At 40.4% G+C, this 20,204-nt stretch overlaps 1 protein-coding gene across 3 annotated transcripts in view; it reads right to left on the bottom strand.

The window, feature by feature from the left end:
* The window catches only part of STAU2 (staufen double-stranded RNA binding protein 2), a 144,399-nt gene that overhangs the window by 12,011 nt on the left and 112,184 nt on the right, over positions 1–20,204 (bottom strand). The window contains exon 14 of one of the 3 annotated variants that reach the window (XR_013988541.1): positions 1,362–1,463. The exons of the other annotated variants lie outside the window; for them this stretch is intronic. The gene's annotated coding sequence lies outside the window, so the exon portion shown is untranslated. The remainder of the gene's footprint in view (positions 1–1,361; positions 1,464–20,204) is intronic. 3 annotated transcript variants of the gene reach the window in all.

Genomic DNA, 20,204 nt, shown 5'->3' with positions numbered 1-20,204 from the left:
ACATGAAAAGGGATTAATGTCTGCACAAAGGGATCTTTAAACAGTGTGCACCAGGATGTGTGCAGTAGCTGTGCCTGCGAGAGAGGAGATGAAAGGGGGAGGAGAGAGAGCTAATGCATTTAGACTTCTCCTAGAGAGTACACATTTACAAATGCAACGTTTAAAACATTTAGGAAAGAGTGTGCTGCTTAGCACTGGCTTCAGGCTACATTACCCTATGCGGCTAACTTTTACATGGCAAATAATCTATCCAGATGCAAATCTGATTGCTGGCATCATGGGGAATTTTAAGCAAGGATTAACTGTTCTTGAACGTTCCCCCCACTCCCATGTGTTAGGAACAAACAGGCTTTCTAGCCACATCAACCAAGAATGTCGTCTTCTACCAATTTCTTTTTGATTTACGAAGACAGATATATTGTTTGAATTTCCCTGCGCCCTCCTATTTTAATATATTCAACCCCCATATATTTTAAATGAATTTTGTGGAATTTGTACTGTCAATCCATAGGGGGGGAAAAGAAAAAGCCAATTGTTTCTACTAACTTCCTAGCCCTTTTACTCTGACATTTGTATTTTGCTCAATGTCAATGGACAAAAAGCCAAGGCGTATAAACCTTGACTTCAGAGTAGTGTGAAACACATAACGCTACCACCTTACTGAAGGGATGGGAGGCCTCCTAGGAGCCACATATATGACACCTTCAGGTCTGTGACAGGTTGTAATAAAAATGTAATAAAATAAACAAAATAAAATAAAATCCTTGAAACAGTTGTTCTAAGCAAAAAACAAAAGCAAAAAAACAAAAAGTAGTCTGAAGAAAAATATTTATTTATTTATTTATTTATTTATTTTTTATTTATATCCCGCCCTCCCCAGCCGAAGCCGGGACAAGATTCCACAATCTGATGTGCACATAGAGCTGTCTGCCCAAAGGAAGCTGCATGAATTTTAAAGGTGGACCATTTACATATAAGTCAAAGTGCACACATAACTCTTGAATGGGGCATTTAGTTATATAGTATGTATCCATTCCTTTCCTCCAGGAGCTCAAGGTAATATGAATCATAGTGTATAGATAGGTCCCAAGTGGTTTATCATCCAGGCATCAATCAGATACAGAAGTGCTTTGCTTCAGATAAATTCTTGTAGATATGCAGTTGCTGGGTATGTTTTATGGGTTTTGCAATGGTTTTATTGTAATACATTGTTGATTATTCTATGCTATGCCTTTGGCTATTCCCCCCCCCCCCCCCCGGTCTTGTAGAGACTTTTTCCTCCTTTTCTATTAAATTACTAACAAGCTAATGAATTACTTACATGACTGAAGAAATAAATTCGTAATTATTGCTTTATGTACCTTAGCTCACATTCCAGAAGGAGACTTGTTACAGATCAATCTCAGCCATGCTAGTTTTAGAACGATTCCAGCCAAGCTCCCTCTGTGACATACAAGTGGTATCTATAGGGAAACATTCAATCACGACAATCCTCAGCTGCATTCTGAAATGGGCCGGCTAGGACAGCTCAGTCGGTAGAGCATGAGACCATCTTAATATCAGGGCTGTGGGTTCGAGCCCCATGTTGGGCAAAATATTCCTGCACTGCCTGGGAGTTCTTTCCAACTCTACAATTCTATGATTCTATGAGTCCTAGGAAGGCACATGGTGCCTCATACAGAACAGCAAAAGGCCAGTATATACACATTTTGATTTAAACAACAGTGGTACCAAACAAGTGCTCATGTGTATTAATATAATATGGGGGATTGGTTTATCATGAATATGGCCGGCAGCAGTTCCCATTACTGTGGTGGTAATTTATACGGCCGTTTCACTCACAGGGAGTGCTGGCAGCTGTACCATGTCTATCTGATTCATACATTAACTTGTCTGTGTAAATGTGAGCCAAGGACAGCTGTAACTGCTCATGCTTAGAATAAAATATCTTAAGTAAATCTGTTTACTTTTAAATGTGTTTGTAGGAGGGAAAGTATTGGTTTGTTTTCGTTCTTGTTTTTATTATGTATTTTGCACATTTTGTATTTTTATGCTGCGAAACACACTGTGATCTTCGGATGAAGGGCATTATACAAATTTAATTAATTAATTAATTAATTACCTACCAACAACAACAAGAACAACAACAACAACAAAGTAAACCAAACCTTCATTTACGGTTTATGTGGGGCAGCTGTCCATATACAATCATGGACTAAGGTTCAACTAAAGACATGTGTGACGCTCTCCTACTCGAATTACCTGTAGTAAAATTCTTTCAACTGCTTTTGTACGCTGCACTATGCCTTATGAATGCCCAACAATTGTAAATTCAAGTCTGGCTTACAAAAGGGAATGTTAATAAATCAGTTCTTAAAGTTTTACTTTTTTTGTTTTGGCTTAATACCTTAAGTTGTAGTTAAATACAAAAGGAAATGCACATTAGAGTCAAGTTTTCAGTTTTATATTTCATGACTGGAGACTGCTGGGAGGAAGTTTTAATGTTTGATGTTTTATTGTATTTTTAATATTTTGTTGGAAGCCGCCCAGAGTGGCTGGGGAAACCCAGCCAGATGGGCAGGGTACAAATAATAAATTATTATTATTAGAAACGCTATGGTGCACCTGTAGTAGCAAAACTGGACACGTTCATCTGCCCCACCAGCAATAAAACATGTCTCTCCCGTATCAGTCTCTACAACCCCAGCACATGCTATAACTCTCCAATGGTCTGACTTTACTCACAAAGACTCACTCTTCCATTGTCTCCAAAGACAGACAGATGCCAACATTACATGTGACCTATTTATTTACTTCATTTAGACTGACTATTCTTGGTTTCCGGCCACAGTATATTAGTACGTTAATTTAGTGTATGGAATCTTGATTATCTTGTATGTGGCTGAAAGTGTTCACTCCCACTAGTAGATTTTTGAACATCAAGAATATTTCTGAGAGCCAGCGTGGTGTAGTGGTTAAGAGAAGTGGACTCGTAATCTGGTGAACCGGGTTCGATTCCCTGCTCCTCCACATGCAGCTGCTGGGTGACCTTGGGCTGGTCACACTTCGCTGAAGTCTCTCAGCCTCACTCACCTCACCGAGTGTTTGTTGTGGGGGAGGAAGGGAAAGGAGATTGTTAGCCACTTTGAGACTCCTTAGGGTAATGATAAAGCGGGATATCAAATCCAAACTCTTCTTCTAAAACTAGTACTGTATGTAGTGAAGGATTCTGCAGGGCCGACTCAAGGCATTTTGCTACCTGAAGCAAAGGCGAAAATGGCGCTTCTGTCCCATTCCACATACAGAAACCAACTGGACTGGCAGTTCAATCTTACATTAACACTAGCCTTAGGGCAGCATCCTTCACCGCAGCTTAGGGCAGCAGGGTAGTTATGATGGTGCAGGACAGTCTGCACGGAACACATAGCTCTGTATTCCAACTGAACAGCTTGGTCAGAGGGCTCAGAAGAAACAGCTGAATGACTGCCACCATAACCACCCAGGCACCAGCTGTCAGATACGATTTCCTCACCCTCCCTAATGGTAGGGCCAGTCCTGAAATTCTGCAGTCCCACCCAGAGGTTTTGCTACAAATCAGGCGGCATATATTTTTTGTTAAACAAACTCAGAAACATTGTTTTCATAATACTTTTTCTTCCCACCCATCCTCTTCCCAAACCTGATGTGTTGTCCGTATATGTACGTAGAAGGGGAATATTAACTAAGAACATTATCTGCGAGGAAGTAACTTTGTAGAGGAAGTTCATGTGAATGTGCTCCCGACAATGAATGCAACTGGCCCCCCCTCCGCCTGCCCTGAGTAGATGGATGACCATAAAGCAAATCCATTTGTTTTGCTGGGATGGTTTACAGAGGAAGATTTTGTACTATTTGTTTTGCTTTTATTGAAAGATAAAAAGGGGGGAAAACACACACATACACACACTATTTTTCACTTTAAAGACAGACAGGATATTATTTCAAAGGTCTATTTGTTTAGCTACAGATGCTTTTGCTCTAGAAACAAGTCTTTGAATATCACATTTATTTTAAGAATATATTAAGTTCAAGAAAAGGAGGATTACATGACTGTTCTCCCAGATGAAAAGACCTTTACGTTTAACTGCCTGTCAGTCTACACAGAGACAGGCACCTTAAATTGTTTGTAAACAGCAGCGCATGATTTTACCCACGGCAAATGACTTCCTGCTAAGATCCAATTCCAGATTAAACTTTTTACTGTGATGTACAATATACAAGGGTATTTTAATACTTAAATTTCTAGTGTTATTATCCTGCTATTAGCACTATGATCTTTACAATAATTATCTCACTTCTCTTCAGAAAAATTATGTGAGGAAACCACGTCCATTTCATGCTATACACTGGGAAATGAGAGAATGTCTTGTCCAAGACAAGCAAGAGAATTCATAGCTACCATACTTTTATCTTTTACACTAACACCAATTTGTTAAATTCAAGTTTGTTTCCATTCATGTCACCAAACTGGGCAGTTTTGGGTACACAAATGTCAGGAGCAAGTCAGCAATAAATCACACAGAGTAAGTGAAGTTAACTCTTTATTAGAAAAACAGGATTTGCTCAGGAGTGCCAGGCCTAATGAGCACAGAAACTCTTCTTGGGTAGGCCTTGCTCCTATGCTATGAGGCAGCTGTGGAGACTGAAGGTCCCTGCCATCCCACAGCTGCCTAAGTCTCCTCCTCTCCCAAGCAATCTGAGACTAGGCTGGCATGCCTGATTTTGCTCCTCCCACTTCATACCTCTCCTGGTCCCAGGAGACCAGGGGGAATGGGAACTTGTCGCAGCAAGAGGGGGAAGACACCCTTGCTTCTTCATCAGCAGGACTCGTTTCTGTCTGTTGGCCTCCCTCCTCTCCTGCTTTTGCATTTCTCTCTGCCACAGACTTTCACTAAACCCTGTTACCTCTTCAGCTTCTGACATCTCCTCCTACCAGTCTGCTTCCTCTTCTTCCTCTGACCACTCATCATCATCCCACCACCAATCCCCTGGCTCTGAGCCTTCTTCTCTTGGGGTTCCCCAGCTGTTGCCTCCCAGTATTCCCTCTGTGTCCAGCCAGTCCATAACAACAAATGGATTTATACTGCAGAACTGCCCCCACCAAGTTAATGAAATTTTTGAGACCTCCACATATGCATTAAACAACGCATGAAGCTATGGATAAGGATATGGAACACAGAATTACGGCCCAACAAATGTGGTGTAGTGGTTAGGGTGTCTGGCTAGGACCTGGATGAACAGGGGTCACAACCCCACCTGGCCACGAAGCTCACTGGGTGACCTTGGGCCAGTCAGTCATTCTCAGCCTAACCTACCTCACAGGATTGTTGTGAGGATAAAATGGGAAGAACTATGTATGCCACCTTGAGCTCACTGGAGGAAAGGTAGGATACAAATGCAGTCAATCAAAAACGTTCTGCTTCTTTCCTAAAGATGGCCATTATCTTGGCTTGCCATAATGGGTCACAGCAGTGTTATGATCCTACAAAGTAGGCATCTTCACTCTGCCTATGATCCACACGGTCTCATTTTTTGCCTTCTCAACTCTACATTAAGGTGAATCCAATTGAGACAAAACTACAAATGAAAAATGCCCAAGTGTGCTCTCTTTTACAAAAGCATAATGTTTGTTCAATTGTACCAGGCTCCTGATTAAAGGTCAGAAACAGGCTCAGGGTCTCGATGAAGAACTGCTGTGAAGCAGTTAGCAGTGCAATTTTGTCCTTGATAGCAGCTGATGACTTGTCTGCATCCCACTTCAACCTCTAACTGTTAGCTCCTTTAATGGAAGTGCCTATAAAGATCCTCCCTAAAATATGCTTTTCCAGCACACTTAATGTCTTTTAATGTCTTTCCAATTAAATCCAGATGTGAAAAGCTTAAGGAACAGTTCTCAGGGCTGAAAAAGATGACATAAATCTTGCAGCTGACAGAGATCCCACTGAGCTTGGTTGGGGAAACTCACAGAGGACTTGTTGTGGGCCAGGAAAGCTGCTGGGTATAAAGACAGATGTGTACACTCCTATTGAAAATGCTGAAATAAAGAAAAGCCTCCTGAAATAGACCAGGGCACTAAAAAACACTGTAAGCCCAATCCTGCAGGGTACAGAATGCACCCTGAGAGGTTGCGATCTCTCTCAATTCCCACTACCCAGCACAGTCAATTTGTACAGAGAGTGCTGAGCATTTCACAAGGGGAGGTCTCTTCTCTCCCCTCTCTCTAATAATGAATAAAAGGTCATCTCCTGCAGGATCACCACACACCAATTCCAGAAGGAGTATAGCATACTCTTCACTTCTCAGGAAGGGCTCAGTGCCCTGCAGAATCCCATCTACTTAGCTCTTCCCCCACAAAGCAGGTTAGTGGCCTGCTTGCTTTGCTAAAGTTTACAAACTGCAATATTAATTACAGATTGTCACTAATCAGATGAGAATCTAGGCACTCCCAATGACTGAACAATGCCGCTGGGTGAGTGCTGTTTATGCAGCTGGCAACCACCGTTATTCCCAAAGCTAATTTTTGCCACAGTAAGAATTCTTTTTCCTCACCAGATGCTAAGAAGTGGATTAACCCAAGTTATCTGCATTTAAAGAAAGGGGGAGGCCCACAAGTCGGGTTTTATACTGTTTCTTGGGGTTACTAAAGTTTTTGAACTGCATTATATTTTTCAGCGCTCTTCCAATATTTTCTGAATATTGTAACTAGGAATGTGACTGTGGGGAAATGACAGGATTTTTCAGAAGGGACATTATTTCTGAGTGGAAGTCCAGATGATCAGTGATGGCTTTCTGATGGAAAGAATGACATTGGAGACAATACAATAATTTCATTTAATACCAAGGCGATGTGCCATACCTGAGCTAGGGTATGACTGGCATTGCAGAAACACATAATGAGCTGCATTATTAAGCATGGCTTACTAAAACGGGTGACCAAATCTTGATTGTTCCTATACCTACTGTACCTAATATCCACACCAACACATTCCCATTGCTTAAGACTTGACAGTCTCCAACAACCTGAAACTATTTTAACCCTTCTCTCAACCTCTGTGGGGATATTGACAGGGAAATCCCAAGAACTGCCCTGTTCTCCGTTCTTCGGGGTGGGTTCAATATATTTTGCTGCCTGGTGTGAGCGATAAGACAGGCAGAAAACATCTGGACTGGCAGCTGAATCTTACTTCAACAACGGTGACAGGATAGTGTCCTTCACTGTACCTGAGATGGCAGGCTACTTTAGGGAGTCGAGGGGAAAGGCTAGGGGGAAAGTTAGGATAGGAAGGAGGCTGCCACCTGAAGAGGTCATCTCACTTTGCCCAATGATAGGGCTGACCCTGCTTTTTTCATTTCAAAACAAAGACTCGCCAAATGAGCAAATGTGCAGGAGGCTCTCACAAAATGCCCATTGCCTGGCAACAATGCAATAATCAGACTCCAGAGGTCTGTTGTCACTCCCTGAATTTCCTGTGCTTGGAACAACCATGTTACTCCCAAAGTGTTTGAACTGCATGTGTAACGGGAAGGAGCAGTGAACTGAGATATCTATTGTGCTAATGGAGACCACCAGGATGGCACTGATTTATGTATTTTCTTTACATTTTATGATACAGAAATATTCTCTTCTAATTATAAATTGCATTGTTCTGGCACACTGCCATTGCTTGGGTATGCAATATGCCACATTCCACATTCAGTCCACTATTCTTGCAAACATGATAGCAGAAACACTCTACAGCTGATTGTGTATAATCCAGCTTGCGAAACTGTTTGGGCCACCTTTAAAATCTGATAATGAAAATAAACACACACACACACACACACACACACACACACAATCAGTGGCATTTATACCAAAGGGCTGGACCCATTCTCAGGGGTCTTGGAAGCCATATGTAAAGATAGAATTCCCTGTCTTTAAAGGAAGGATAGTGATATTTAGCAATCATTTTCTGAACTCTGCAATAATAGCATTCATCTTGGATTCCAAATTTTTTTTGTTTAAAACTAAGATGACAATAAAGAAGTTCTAGAGCTTTAATCAAAGCCCACCCCTGATCTGTACTAATTGATAACACCAGTATATGTCACCTCAAAAGTGTCCATGAGTCAGACGAAACTATGAGCAGAATGGTTAGTATGTGGATATGGGTTGACAAGGTTTAAAAGCAACATTTAAAGTCCTATATCCAGGACTTTGGCTGAAAAATAAAGGAAAGGGCACATTTGTTCCTGGTCACTGAATTTGTAACCTGGGTCTGCTGCTCCTGCTGCTAAGCTCTAACACATTCTCTCCTAACCCACAACAACATCCAGTAATCCTAACTTTTGGTGCTTGGTGGTTAAGAAGTGAATTTTCAGGAAGGGAGAAAAATTAAACAGGGAGACTGGCTGGCTAGTATCTCGCTCCTTCACTGCAATGCATTAAGACAGCCAAAATTCTAACTTGTAAGAAAGGGTTCGTTTGATCCCTGTTTTTCAAATTAGATATGGCAGGGTCTGATTTACCTTTCTTCTCCCTTGGAAGGCTCTGGCAATCTTTGGGTATCCAAAGTGTACTATTAAGCTGGGTGGCTGCTGTTATCTTTCCCAGCCCCCACTGGGTGCAGAAATACTGAATCATAGGCTGAAGAAATGCATCTCAGGTTTCAGCCTCAAGGTGTAATTGCTCATTCAAGTCTCTTTAGAAGTTGCCTGCATCTGGCGCAGAAAAATGATCGGGATTGTTTTTCTTTCTGGAAGAGCAGAGAGAGACTGTGTATTTTCTCTTACTTTTTATAATTCTCTCTATTCGTTACTATGGCAGAACAATTTTTATAGAAGAACTCTATACAGTACGACTCTGAGCCTTAGTTATCGAGTCTACCGTTTGGATCTCGTTACACTGTGTAACTTTGTAGACCTCCATGGTAGTTTAGCTCTAAGTTTACAAATACTTCAGGGTTCTAATCAGCCAAATGATTTGACCCAAACATATGTTGCTGCTTACTTGAAAATGGCAAAATATGCCTACAAGGTAGGTGTGTGTGTGTGTGTGTGAGAGAGTGAGAGAGAGAGAGAGAGAGAATGTTATCAACAGCTACAAAGAACACAATGACATACCCTGAGTTTTTGTTTTCATGGAAGCCAACAGCAGAACAACATTAGTTCCAGACAAAAACCAGGCTTTTACACACTCATTCTTACAGAGGGCAATAGTGTAATATTCCAAGAGAGGGAGGGACCAAGAGGATTGATGGTCCATCCACTACAGCAGAAAATAACGGGTTGGTGAGAGCACAATATGGTTAACTGGCCATTTGTAGGCCTGTTTTATACATTGCCCTCTTAGAGAGTCATCACCAGCCAGGTAACAGATTTCCTTCAATATTTTGATCCTAGTAGTTTAGGAACCTTTCCAACTGGCAGTCAACAACATTTATTTGACACAGCTTAACTCCACAACTGCAGGCCTGCTTTTTCTCCATCTACAGTTACAGTCAAAAAAATAAATCGATATGTCCAAAACCATCCCAAGCAGCTGGCTTTTAGTATGCTAGATCTGTTAACTGCTATTTTATCATTCCTACTTAACACTCATTATTAAAGCCATTAATAATAGCTGGGTTCTTTTTTTTAATTAAAAACTGCTACTTTCAAAATCTGGGAAATTACAAAGCCACTTGCAATGTATTCCAAATATCTGCTAGTTGCAATAGTATTACAGATTTATAGGGTTTGAGATGGTCTGTAAAGACTTATCAAACCCTTTCTGCTTGAATTGCACCAGCAATTCCTATACATATATTTGCAAAGCAGCGTCAAACCTGACTTTTAAAAATGAGAATATTTTTAGTTTAGATATTCATTTATGAAAAACAAATGTAGTGCTGGATGCTGATCTAGTTATACTTTGAACAGACCCACTGAAATTAATGAGACTTATTTAATCATGACTTAAGTCCCACTGATTTCTACTCTAAGCATGGCTAAGTCTGGAACAAACCCACAGCTTTGAATCAAGTAACCCTATATTCATATGAGTTCACATTACTTAGATCACATTACTTGATGTGTGAGATGTATTTGTTCAAAAAGAGGGAAGAAGCTGAATCACAGAGTTGTAAATAAACTCATTTTGAAGTCCATATAGAATAAAAACACATAGGAATAAGGGGAAACTGACATATACCAAGTCAGATACTTTTGTCCACTTAGGCCAGTATTCTCTACTCTCAGGGTCTCTGGTAGAGGTATTTTATATCACTCGCTACCAGATCCTCTTAACTGGAGATGCCAGGATTTGAACCTGGGATCTTCTACATGCAAAGCATGTGTTCTACCACTGACACATGGCTCTTCTCCAAATCAGACAACTGTCTATAATGCAACATGACAATTCAGAGTAAAAAATATTTATGAACAGCAGCAGCAATCACCACCAGCGAGTTATTTAAGATATGGCAAGGAATAAAGCAGGCATAGGCAAACTCGGCCCTCCAGATGTTTTGGGACTACAACTCCCATCATCCCTGACCACTGGTCCTATTAGATAGGGATGATGGGAGTTGTAGTCCCAAAACATCTGGAGGGCCGAGTTTGCCTATGCCTGGAACAAAGGTATCAACCTTGCTAGAGCTCCAGCCACATTCCCTATGGTATGATGTGTGGGCTTCTAGAAAATGGTCTTGCAATTTATTGGGGAAGTGCTTCTTTTACTAGCACATTTTAAAAGAGCCTATTAGTTGTATCTGCAGCTCAAATGACAGAGGTCTGAATGTAGTGCCTTGGGCTGAACCCAGTTAATCTGCCAGAAGCTTCGCAGTGTTTATTGTGCTCACGCTCACAATCACCCTGTGGAAAGCCAGTGTGCTCATTCTCACAACAACTCTGTGAAGGGGGAGGGACCATAGCTTAAGAAGGAGAGTTTTGTATGCCCCAGGTGCCAAGTTTAATGCATGGCACTTTAAGTTAAAGGAGTTCATGACAAAAAAAATAAAAAATGGCAGTGGTTTGACTTTAGTAACAAGTACCCATGTTTGCTTGTTTCCGTTTATCTCTCCATTCATTCCCCCCATTTTGTGTCATGTCTATAGGATTGTGAACCTGTGGGCGGGGCCATTGTGCTTTTCAATGCCTGTATAGTGCCTAGAAATTGACTGTAAACAACTTTAAAATACCTTAGAGAAGAAAAAGCCCCCAGTCCTCATAAAGCATGAACTAAGAATGGCACTAACATCCTAACAGCCTTCTGGATCATTTAGGTTCAACAACCTATTTTCTAGGGTGGAGGGTTAACGGGTTCCTGTTATTGCTTTTCTTGTAAAAAAATTAGAATATATATCTAATGTATGCAATAGATCCCTGTACTTTGGAAAAATCACAAAATCATAATAAAAAATGGAAATCAGAGCAATACGTTTGGCACCAGCTGGGCTGCAGGAGTTGCTGGAAGGAGGCGTATAAGGCACCATCCAACTGCCTTAGGAATTCCACTCTGGATTTATGGAGAGTTTTACTCCTTATGATTTTCTCTCTCTCCTGAAGATACCCTGCAAGGCAGTGGAGGTTTAGGATCAGTTTTCTTCCTCCTAGATGAGCTACCTTCCCAGATTGACAAGCCCCACCTGCCCTTAACTTCCCTCTACAGCACATGCAGAGACCACCTTCTTGACCATTGGACCCACTATTGGTCTCATCCCCATAATCTGCCAGAGCCTGTGTTCGAAGGAAAACCATGAGCTCCTTGGAGAAGAGGAGGGATATAAGTGCAACAAATAAATAGCAGCATTCTAATGAGGTCTGCTGTCCACCATTCACTAATATTCAGATGCATACAATGCTAACAGTCATATTAAACCCTATTCTCAATTACCCTGTTTAAAGCAATCTATAAAGCATTCTATTACCCTGCTTTTAAAGCAATCTATAAACTCATGGTTATCACCACGTCTTGTGTTAGAGAATTCCATAAATTACTTATCCACTGTGTAAATAACTCTTTCCCCTTTTCTATCATGAATCTGTCAATCAATTTCAATGGATGATCAAATCTTAAATTCTACTATTATGGTATGGAAAACAAGACATCTTTTTACAGTTTCTCCATACCATGGTTAATTATATAAGCCTCCATCATCTCTTCCCCCACTTAGTCACCTATTTTTCATAGCAAACAAGAAACAAGAATGTGCTCTAACTCTTGGATTATTTGGGTTGCCCCTTTCAGTTTTTCTTTGATGGAATGATCAGAACTGTACACAGTATTCCAAATGCAGATGGCACCATAGATTCATATAAGGCCATTAAAATACTGGCTGTTTTATTTCCAAACCCTTTCCTAATAATCCCTGGCAAGGGATTTGCCTTTTTCACTGCTATTGCATAGTTGGTATTTTCACTGAGGTATACACCACAACTCCAAGGTCTGTTTCCTGCTTAGTCATCACAAGCTCAGATTCCATCAGTGAACATGAGATTTTTTTGCTGTGATGTACACCACTGTACATTTATTACACCGAACTTCATTTGCCATTGCCCAGTGACACATTTTGGAAATAGCTTTTTGGAGCTTCTCGGAGGTTACTCAGTTTTTTTACCATCTTGAATAATTTGGCATCATCTGCAAAGTTGGCTACCTCAATCCTCACTTCCTTTTCTTATAATACTAGAATGCAGGGTCATCAAGGAAAGCTGAAGGTTGGAAGATTCAAGACAGACAAAAGTACTTCTTCACACAGCCAAGTGTGTGAAGAATTTGCTCCCACAAGAGGCATTGATGGCTGCATGGCTTTAAAAAAGGATTGGATGAATTCATGGAGGACAAGGCTAACAGCTACTAGTCATGATAGCTATATTTTACTTCCACTGCTGGAGACAGTATGCCTCTGCATACCAACTGCTTGAAATCACAAGTGGGAAGATGTCCATCTTGTGGGCTTCCCATGGGCATCTGGTTGGTCACTATGGCCTTTATTCAGCAGGGTTCTTCTGTTATGAGCACATAATTTATGAATAAATGTAACTTCACTAGTCCCAATATAGGCTTACTTACTTCCAGAGCAAGAATGTTTTTCCAACTCACTGCTTCCTGTTCTTCAGTTAGTTACTGATCTATTAGAGGACTTGTTTTCTTATTCCATGACTCCTAGATTTCCTCAGAAGTCTTTGGTGAGGGACTTTGTCAAAGGCATTTTGGAAATCTAAGTATATAATGTCTACCGGATCACCACTATCTGTATGTCTTTTGTCATTCTCTATGAATTCTGAATGTTAGTGAGGCAGGCTTTCCCTTTGCAAAACCCAGGCTGGTTCATTCCCAGCATGGCTAGCTTTTCAATATCTGGAGTGTGGAATCTGTGCCCCCCCCCCCCCCCGATAGACTATAACTCATCTAAGCCCCAGCCAGCATAGTCAATGGCTGGAGATGATGAGCGTTGTATCCCAACACCATCTGGAGGGCCAAAGGTTCCACATCCCTGTTCTATATGTTAATTCTAGCTTTAGTAAGTTTCCATTAATTTATACAGGACAGATGTTAGGCTAACAGGTCTGTAATTTCCTGGCTCCCCTCTGGCTCCCTTTTAAAAAATCAATGTTCTGTTGGTTACTCTCCAATCCTCCAGCAAGAAGGCCAATTTTAGTGACAAGTTGCATATTTTTGATAGAAGATCAATAATTTCATACTTGAGTTCTTTAAGAACTCTCAGGTGTATGGCATCCGGATCCAATGTCTTGTTAATTTTTAATTTGTCAATTAGCCCTAGAATTTCATCTCGTCATCCCTATTTGACTTAGTTCTTTAGACAAAGAATGCAGTTCAGGTATGTCTTTCTGTCCTGCATCTTTCACAATGAAGACTGATCTGAATAATTTACTGAACTTCTCTGCAAGCATTCTATCTTCCTTAGCAATCCTTTCACACCTCTGTACAGAAGAGAAGCTTTCAGTGAAACAGAGAGGGAAACTATCTTTGACAATCTCCCTTCCCCCCGCAATATATATATATATATTTTCTCTCTCTCTCTCTCTCTCTCTCTCTCTCTCTCTCTCTCTCTCTGCTCCAGAGGGTTGACAGATCCTAGGAACAGACTTTTTTTAAAAAAAATATTTATTGAAAAAAAAATTTTTTTAGAGTTACAAAAAAAAGAACAAAGAAAGAACAGAGAAAAACACAAACCACATCCCACAATACAAATTAAAAAAAACAACACAAAAATACACCACAGACATTTAAAAACAAATCCATTATTCTCAAATCCTCAACTGTCATTACCTTCTTTCTTTGACCTCCTCCTCCTCCCTTTTTTTGTATCCTAGTTGTTAATTGTTGCAGCAAATCCTTTCCATATTTCATAAAATTCTGTCATTACATTACCTTAAACTATTTTAATCTTATCTTACTATAAAGAACCTTGAAACTTAAAACTTAAATCTTATTTTTACCAACTTTTCATAACCATAATATTCTTACATAATTCTTTAAACATTTTTACTAAAGCCAAGTAATTTCATTCCAACATTTTTCTAACATTCATCAATTTTATAAAACAATCCTAGTAGTAGAAAAAGAAATAAAAACAATCCAATCTTCATCCAGCGTCCCTTCCTCCTGGTCCCGGGTTTTGTCAGTCCTTGTTATCCCATCGATCTAGCGCATTAACCTGGTAACCTTATATCCGAGGCCCTTAAGTCTCTTCCATGTCCCTTCCGCAGCTCTTCTTCATATTTGTAACTGTATTTTCCCTTGTCTCCTGCTCGTTTCACTCGTGGGAACTCCAGCTTAACAATATTTTTGACCCTTCTCGACAGATCAGCCCCTTTTCCATAATCCACACTAAATTCCATGTGGTATTTAAGAACATGTTTCAAAATCCCTCCAAAATTAGGAGCCCCCACAATCCCAGACATCTCACGGCCCATTGCCAGACTTGAAAAGTCCAAACATCCCTGCATAGGGGGGTCTATCCAACCCCCCATTTCCAAACCAAACCAAACTTTTTCTTTCCAAATCTGGCTTTTTCCAAGTTCATTTGTCAAATCCGAAAGCTCATGTTCCTGTTGGGCCTGTTCTGTCAGTGCACACTCCTGATTTAATTCCTGGGTGGGCTCCACATATATTCCCACTGCCTGTTCAAAATTTCCCACTGCCTATTCAAAATTTCTAATCGAATCAGCCATTAAATTCGTCTTCTCATGTAGCTGTTCCAGTAGGGCATTTGTTTTATAGAAAGCACACAACAGAGCTTCTGAATACATTGTCCTGCAAGGTCAGATGTCTGTTCCCACAATTGTAATCTGTAACAGCTGCCAGCTCCCCGGAGTTGGTTACAGTTTCACAGTCTCCCTCTAGGGGGGGAAACTTCTATTTGTTCTTTCTTTTAAAGACAAGTCTAACAACAAAAGTTTCCTTTTTCAGATATTTTGTCAATATTTGTTCCTTTAAGAAGCGAAGGGGAACAATGGAGTCAAAGTTTCTCTTCTTATAGCTATCTGTCAAAAACATTGTCTCTGGTCAATGAGCTTCAAAAAACGTCAGTCCTAACACCCCGCTCCAGGATCAGGACGGTAGAAAGTTACTTTACTTTACCCTCACTTCTGCAGGTTTAAACAGTCCGAAAAAATCCCCCCTCTTCTCCTGCTTCCGAAGGGGGTTCAACAATTTTAAATGATGAAAGTTAATCTTTTACAGGCGATTTTCTGAGCTCTAGTTTGCCATGTCTTTGCTTTAATCTATCTACAAAGAAACGGAAGGCTGACTTCCTGTTTAGACCTTCCCGTTTCAGCGCCAAATTAAGGTGAACTTTTAAGTCCAATTTTCCTTTCTGCTCACAAGTCCTTATTTAGAGTCCAATTATCCGAGTTTGGGTACTCACGGGTGATTATTTTAGAAGCCAGATTGTCCCAGGAAAAAGGCAGCGCTCTCTGGCAACGGCTGTGCGGCTTCGCTCCACGGAAGAAGCAGTTGACTCTCAGCACCGCGCCACTTCCCCCTCTTCGCTTCAGAGCCCGTTAGTGGGTTCCTTTGCGGGTTGGGGGGGCGCTAAGGGTGCCCGCCGAGTCCCATGGTCACAGGCTTCATCCGCCTGTGATTTTTGAATGGGTCCCCGCTTCGCCGTAGCGGGAAGGACCCGATTCCCGTGGAGCTGGTCCCTCCAGTTCAGAGGGAATCCGCCATTGCCGATGGCGCCACCTCGGAAGTCCCTAGGAACAGACTTTTTGGGGACATTAGTGCATGCTCTTAATTGACAGAAACTGTCCAACTACCTCTAAAGCTTACCTTCAAATTCCAATGTAAGCAAAACTGTGCTGTTCATTCTTATGTTTTCAGCAATATGGTCAAATTATTTTTTTTCACTTGCCTTGCTATCAACTCACATTTTCTGGACTCCTCAGTTGGGCAACACTGCTAACTCCTAGGAAGACTACTTGCCTTTTATAGCTTCCTTCATTCTGTTCATTAAGCACTCTACCAGATTTGTTCATACTTTTTCTAATTTGTGATATACACTGGACTTGTCTTAAATGATGCGGCCTTGCAAAATGATTGCTACCAATTAAGCTTAACAATTTCCTTGTTTCCATGCCTGTAACAATGAAATGGAGATATGAACAGATCAGTTAATTTTTAAGAATTAAGAGTTAGAAGTCTCAACTCTACTTGCATGTATTTAAAAAATGGTGCTTTCAAAATTTAAACCTGAATCAACTATTCATGCTGACTATTAGCCTAGAAATTTATCTGTACTCCCTCAAGACTATTAGAATTATACCTAAATGTAATACTAGCAGCCTTTCCATGTATTGATAAGATTCAGATCTCTACATTTCACTTATCATGGGACAAGATCTGTCCAATTATGTCCAACACAAAGAACGAAGTTAACAGAGCAAATCAGTTTTGACATTCAGAAATGACACGGTGTTCAGTATAAAATAATTAGTTGGGAAAGGAAACCAAAAATAGAAGTAGAAGTGAACGTCATCCATTGACCTCAAATCAAGAGTCAAAAATCAAATATGTAAACAGATTAATTCACTCTAAAAATTCAAGCCCTTGCATGTCCTTAGGTAGAGCCTCAACTTGATTTGGTTCCCATATTTTAGTGAACAGTTTGCTTTTATTGACATATGATTCCCGCCACCCCACCACAAATTATCCTAAGCTTTTAAGATGGAACAGCAAGCTAGACAGCTACCTACATTCTTGGTAAAAAAAAGGTTTCAGGATATTATTGGTCAGAAAATGGGGGGGGGTTATTGGGTTGTTTTTGATAATGAAATTGTTGTTGTTTAGTCGTTTAGTCGTGTCCGACTCTTCGTGACCCCATGGACCAGAGCACGCCAGGCACTTCTGTCTTCCACTGCCTCCCGCAGTTTGGTCAAACTCATGCTAGTAGCTTCGAGAACACTGTCCAACCATCTCGTCCTCTGTCGTCTCTTTCTCCTTGTGCCCTCAATCTTTCCCAATATCAGGGTCTTTTCCAGGGAGTCTTCTCTTCTCATGAGGTGGCCAAAGTATTGGAGCCTCAGCTTCACGATCTGTCCTTCCAGTGACCACTCAGGGCTGATTTCCTTCAGAACTGATAGGTTTGATCTTCTTGCAGTCCATGGGACCCTCTAGAGTCTCCTCCAGCACCATAATTCTAAAGCATCAATTCTTCAGCGATCAGCCTTCTTTATGGTCCAGCTCTCACTTCCATACATCCGTTCCCAATTATGCAATTAGTGGTTTTATATTCTGATTTTATCCTGTAAATTGCCTGTATATAGGCTGGTATACAAATTTTATAAATAAATATATTAATAATCTGAATGGGAAAAAACTTTGCTTTCCTCAAGATGTTAGTACAGTTGTACCTTGGAAGTCGAATCGAATCCGTTCCAGAAGTATATTCGACTTCCAAAACGTCTGGAAACCAAAGCACAGCTTCTGATTGGCTGCAGGAAGTCAAAACGTTTGAGAACTAAGCTGTTTGAAAACCAAGGTACAACTGTATTTGCTGTATATCTGTCATAGGAATTTCTGCATGAAACTTGGTCTGAATGCTGAAAAAGCTTTGAATACAAGCTGAGAAATTAAGGAATTCTGGGTTTCCAATACCAACAAAAGTGCAGAAGTCACTTGTGGCCTCTGAAACCTGATTAGATCACAAACCTCAAGTTAAAGTACCACTGCAGTTAGCCTTGGGAGCTACTTTAAATTTATTCATTTAGTTTGGTTTATCCAGTCCCCTTCCTGAACTATTTTAAATTTCCATAATTACTGCAGATTTTAAGTGTGGCTTAGTATTTTATATTTGGCTGCCTTGAATCAGGTTTTCTAGAGTTATATCCATGACATGTTTGAGATGAGGCAATCAGACTCAATATCTCCCCTCAAGATTCCCTTTTAAAAAGTCAGTCTAATAAATGACTCTGCTTGGTGTTTTTCCATCAATACAGTCAATGAATAAAAGTCACAGTACATCAAGCTGGACGGAACCTTGCCCTGTACCCATTACAAGCAAAATCCTGATTGCAGCCTCCTATACTGGTTAGATGCCATAGCACATAACTGGAACTGCAGAAACTGTGAGGTAAGGCTCACAGCTTTGTAATAAAAGCACCTACTTTGCATCCCAGAGTCAACCCCTACCACTATCAAAGGATACTGAGTAGGAGAGCTGGGAATGCCTCTGCCTCAGAATACAGAAAGCTAGTTAGACTAGTCAGTACTGCCCAAGATAGACTGTCTGTCTCATACAACTTAGGGTAAAGGCACCCACACATTCAGAGCAAAATGCCAGCTGAGAAGATTGAACAGTGCATACTTGTCCCATGTGTGCCTTTGTCAGGCATGTGTATAGACCAACACAGAAAAGAAAACCCAGGTATGTTCAAATATAAATAAGTTCGTGAATTTGAATTCTGATTTTTTTTAAAAAAAAACCAACAACACGTTTCACCTGATTTTCTTTAAAACCTCCCCACTTTTTTTAAAAAAATGCTTTGAATATTTGGCCTTAGTTGCCTTGTTAAAAAGAATGTGTACCCTGACAAAGCTTCTTTATTTCTAATTATTTTAATTACTTATCCCACAGTTTGGATCATGACTACTTCTATGTACAGTAGGGGCTTACACACTGTACTACTTCTGCATGACTGCTCGTCAAACAGACACCTCAGACAACCAGAAACAGCTCCTTTCCTAATTGGAAATTGGGTTTCTTTGTCCTCCCACCACCACGTTTTTCTTCTCTCCTTCTTTGAAAAAGCTGAAGTAAGAGTAACTTCTCTTTCAATGGTTAGGCCTTTAAGCTAAGGAGAAAATGCTGCCTGCATTCAGCTGCAAGACTGACTTAAGACCTAAAATAAAGTCTAGGACTCATTTGTGTTATCTTTCAAGAACAAAGGAGGCTTACGTACGTAAAAAAGACTTTTTAAACATTTGAGAAGTACATCTTCATTATTTAAATCCAATGAAGATGAAAGGATGACTCATACAGGAATATCTATTAAAACATTTAAACTTTTAAAATGATGAACTCATAAGGTTGTGTGTATGTGAGAGAGTGAGTGAATGCGAGAAAGGGAGAATGAGGATATGAACATACTACCATCAGGAGAGCTGTATGACTGTTACCAAACGAGTCTGCTGGAAACAGGGTTAAATTCCAGATTTTGTTATAATAAACACACCAACACTTTATATCTTGTTAAAATGCTTTTCAACACAATGCATATCCCCAAAACAAAGCGTGCACATCATTAGAGGTTAGGAATGGGTGCAGTTAAGTAGAAGTGACAGTCAGGTTTCTGTCCAAAAATAAGGACAGTTAATGGGGAACTCTGGCAAACTCTTTTGAAGCATAGCAGAAAAAACCAATGTGACAATAACATGCCCTACAGTTCTGATTCACAAACCCCTCTGACATGACAGCTTTGCTCTTTGTATGTTGTGGCGGGGCGCAACAATAATGAGTAACTCAAAGAAAGTTTGTCTACCCTAATAAATTTAGACAAAAAGGGCACAAATGATTTAAAAGCAGCGACACTTGATTTATGAGGAAGCCAACAGAATACAGACTGCTCATTAGGCAATTGATTCTGTCAAGTGCTGGGAGTTCTCAGCACCCAGTCAGTGGAGTTCATTAGGTACCAAATGGATCCAGCACCTTCCCAGATCAGGCCCTATTATACTGTGC

The sequence above is a fragment of the Podarcis pityusensis genome (genome assembly GCF_964106645.2).
Source record: "Podarcis pityusensis genome assembly, chromosome: 7".
Classification (NCBI taxonomy): Eukaryota; Metazoa; Chordata; class Lepidosauria; order Squamata; family Lacertidae; genus Podarcis; species Podarcis pityusensis.
This window is presented reverse-complemented; position numbering and strand designations above follow the sequence as displayed.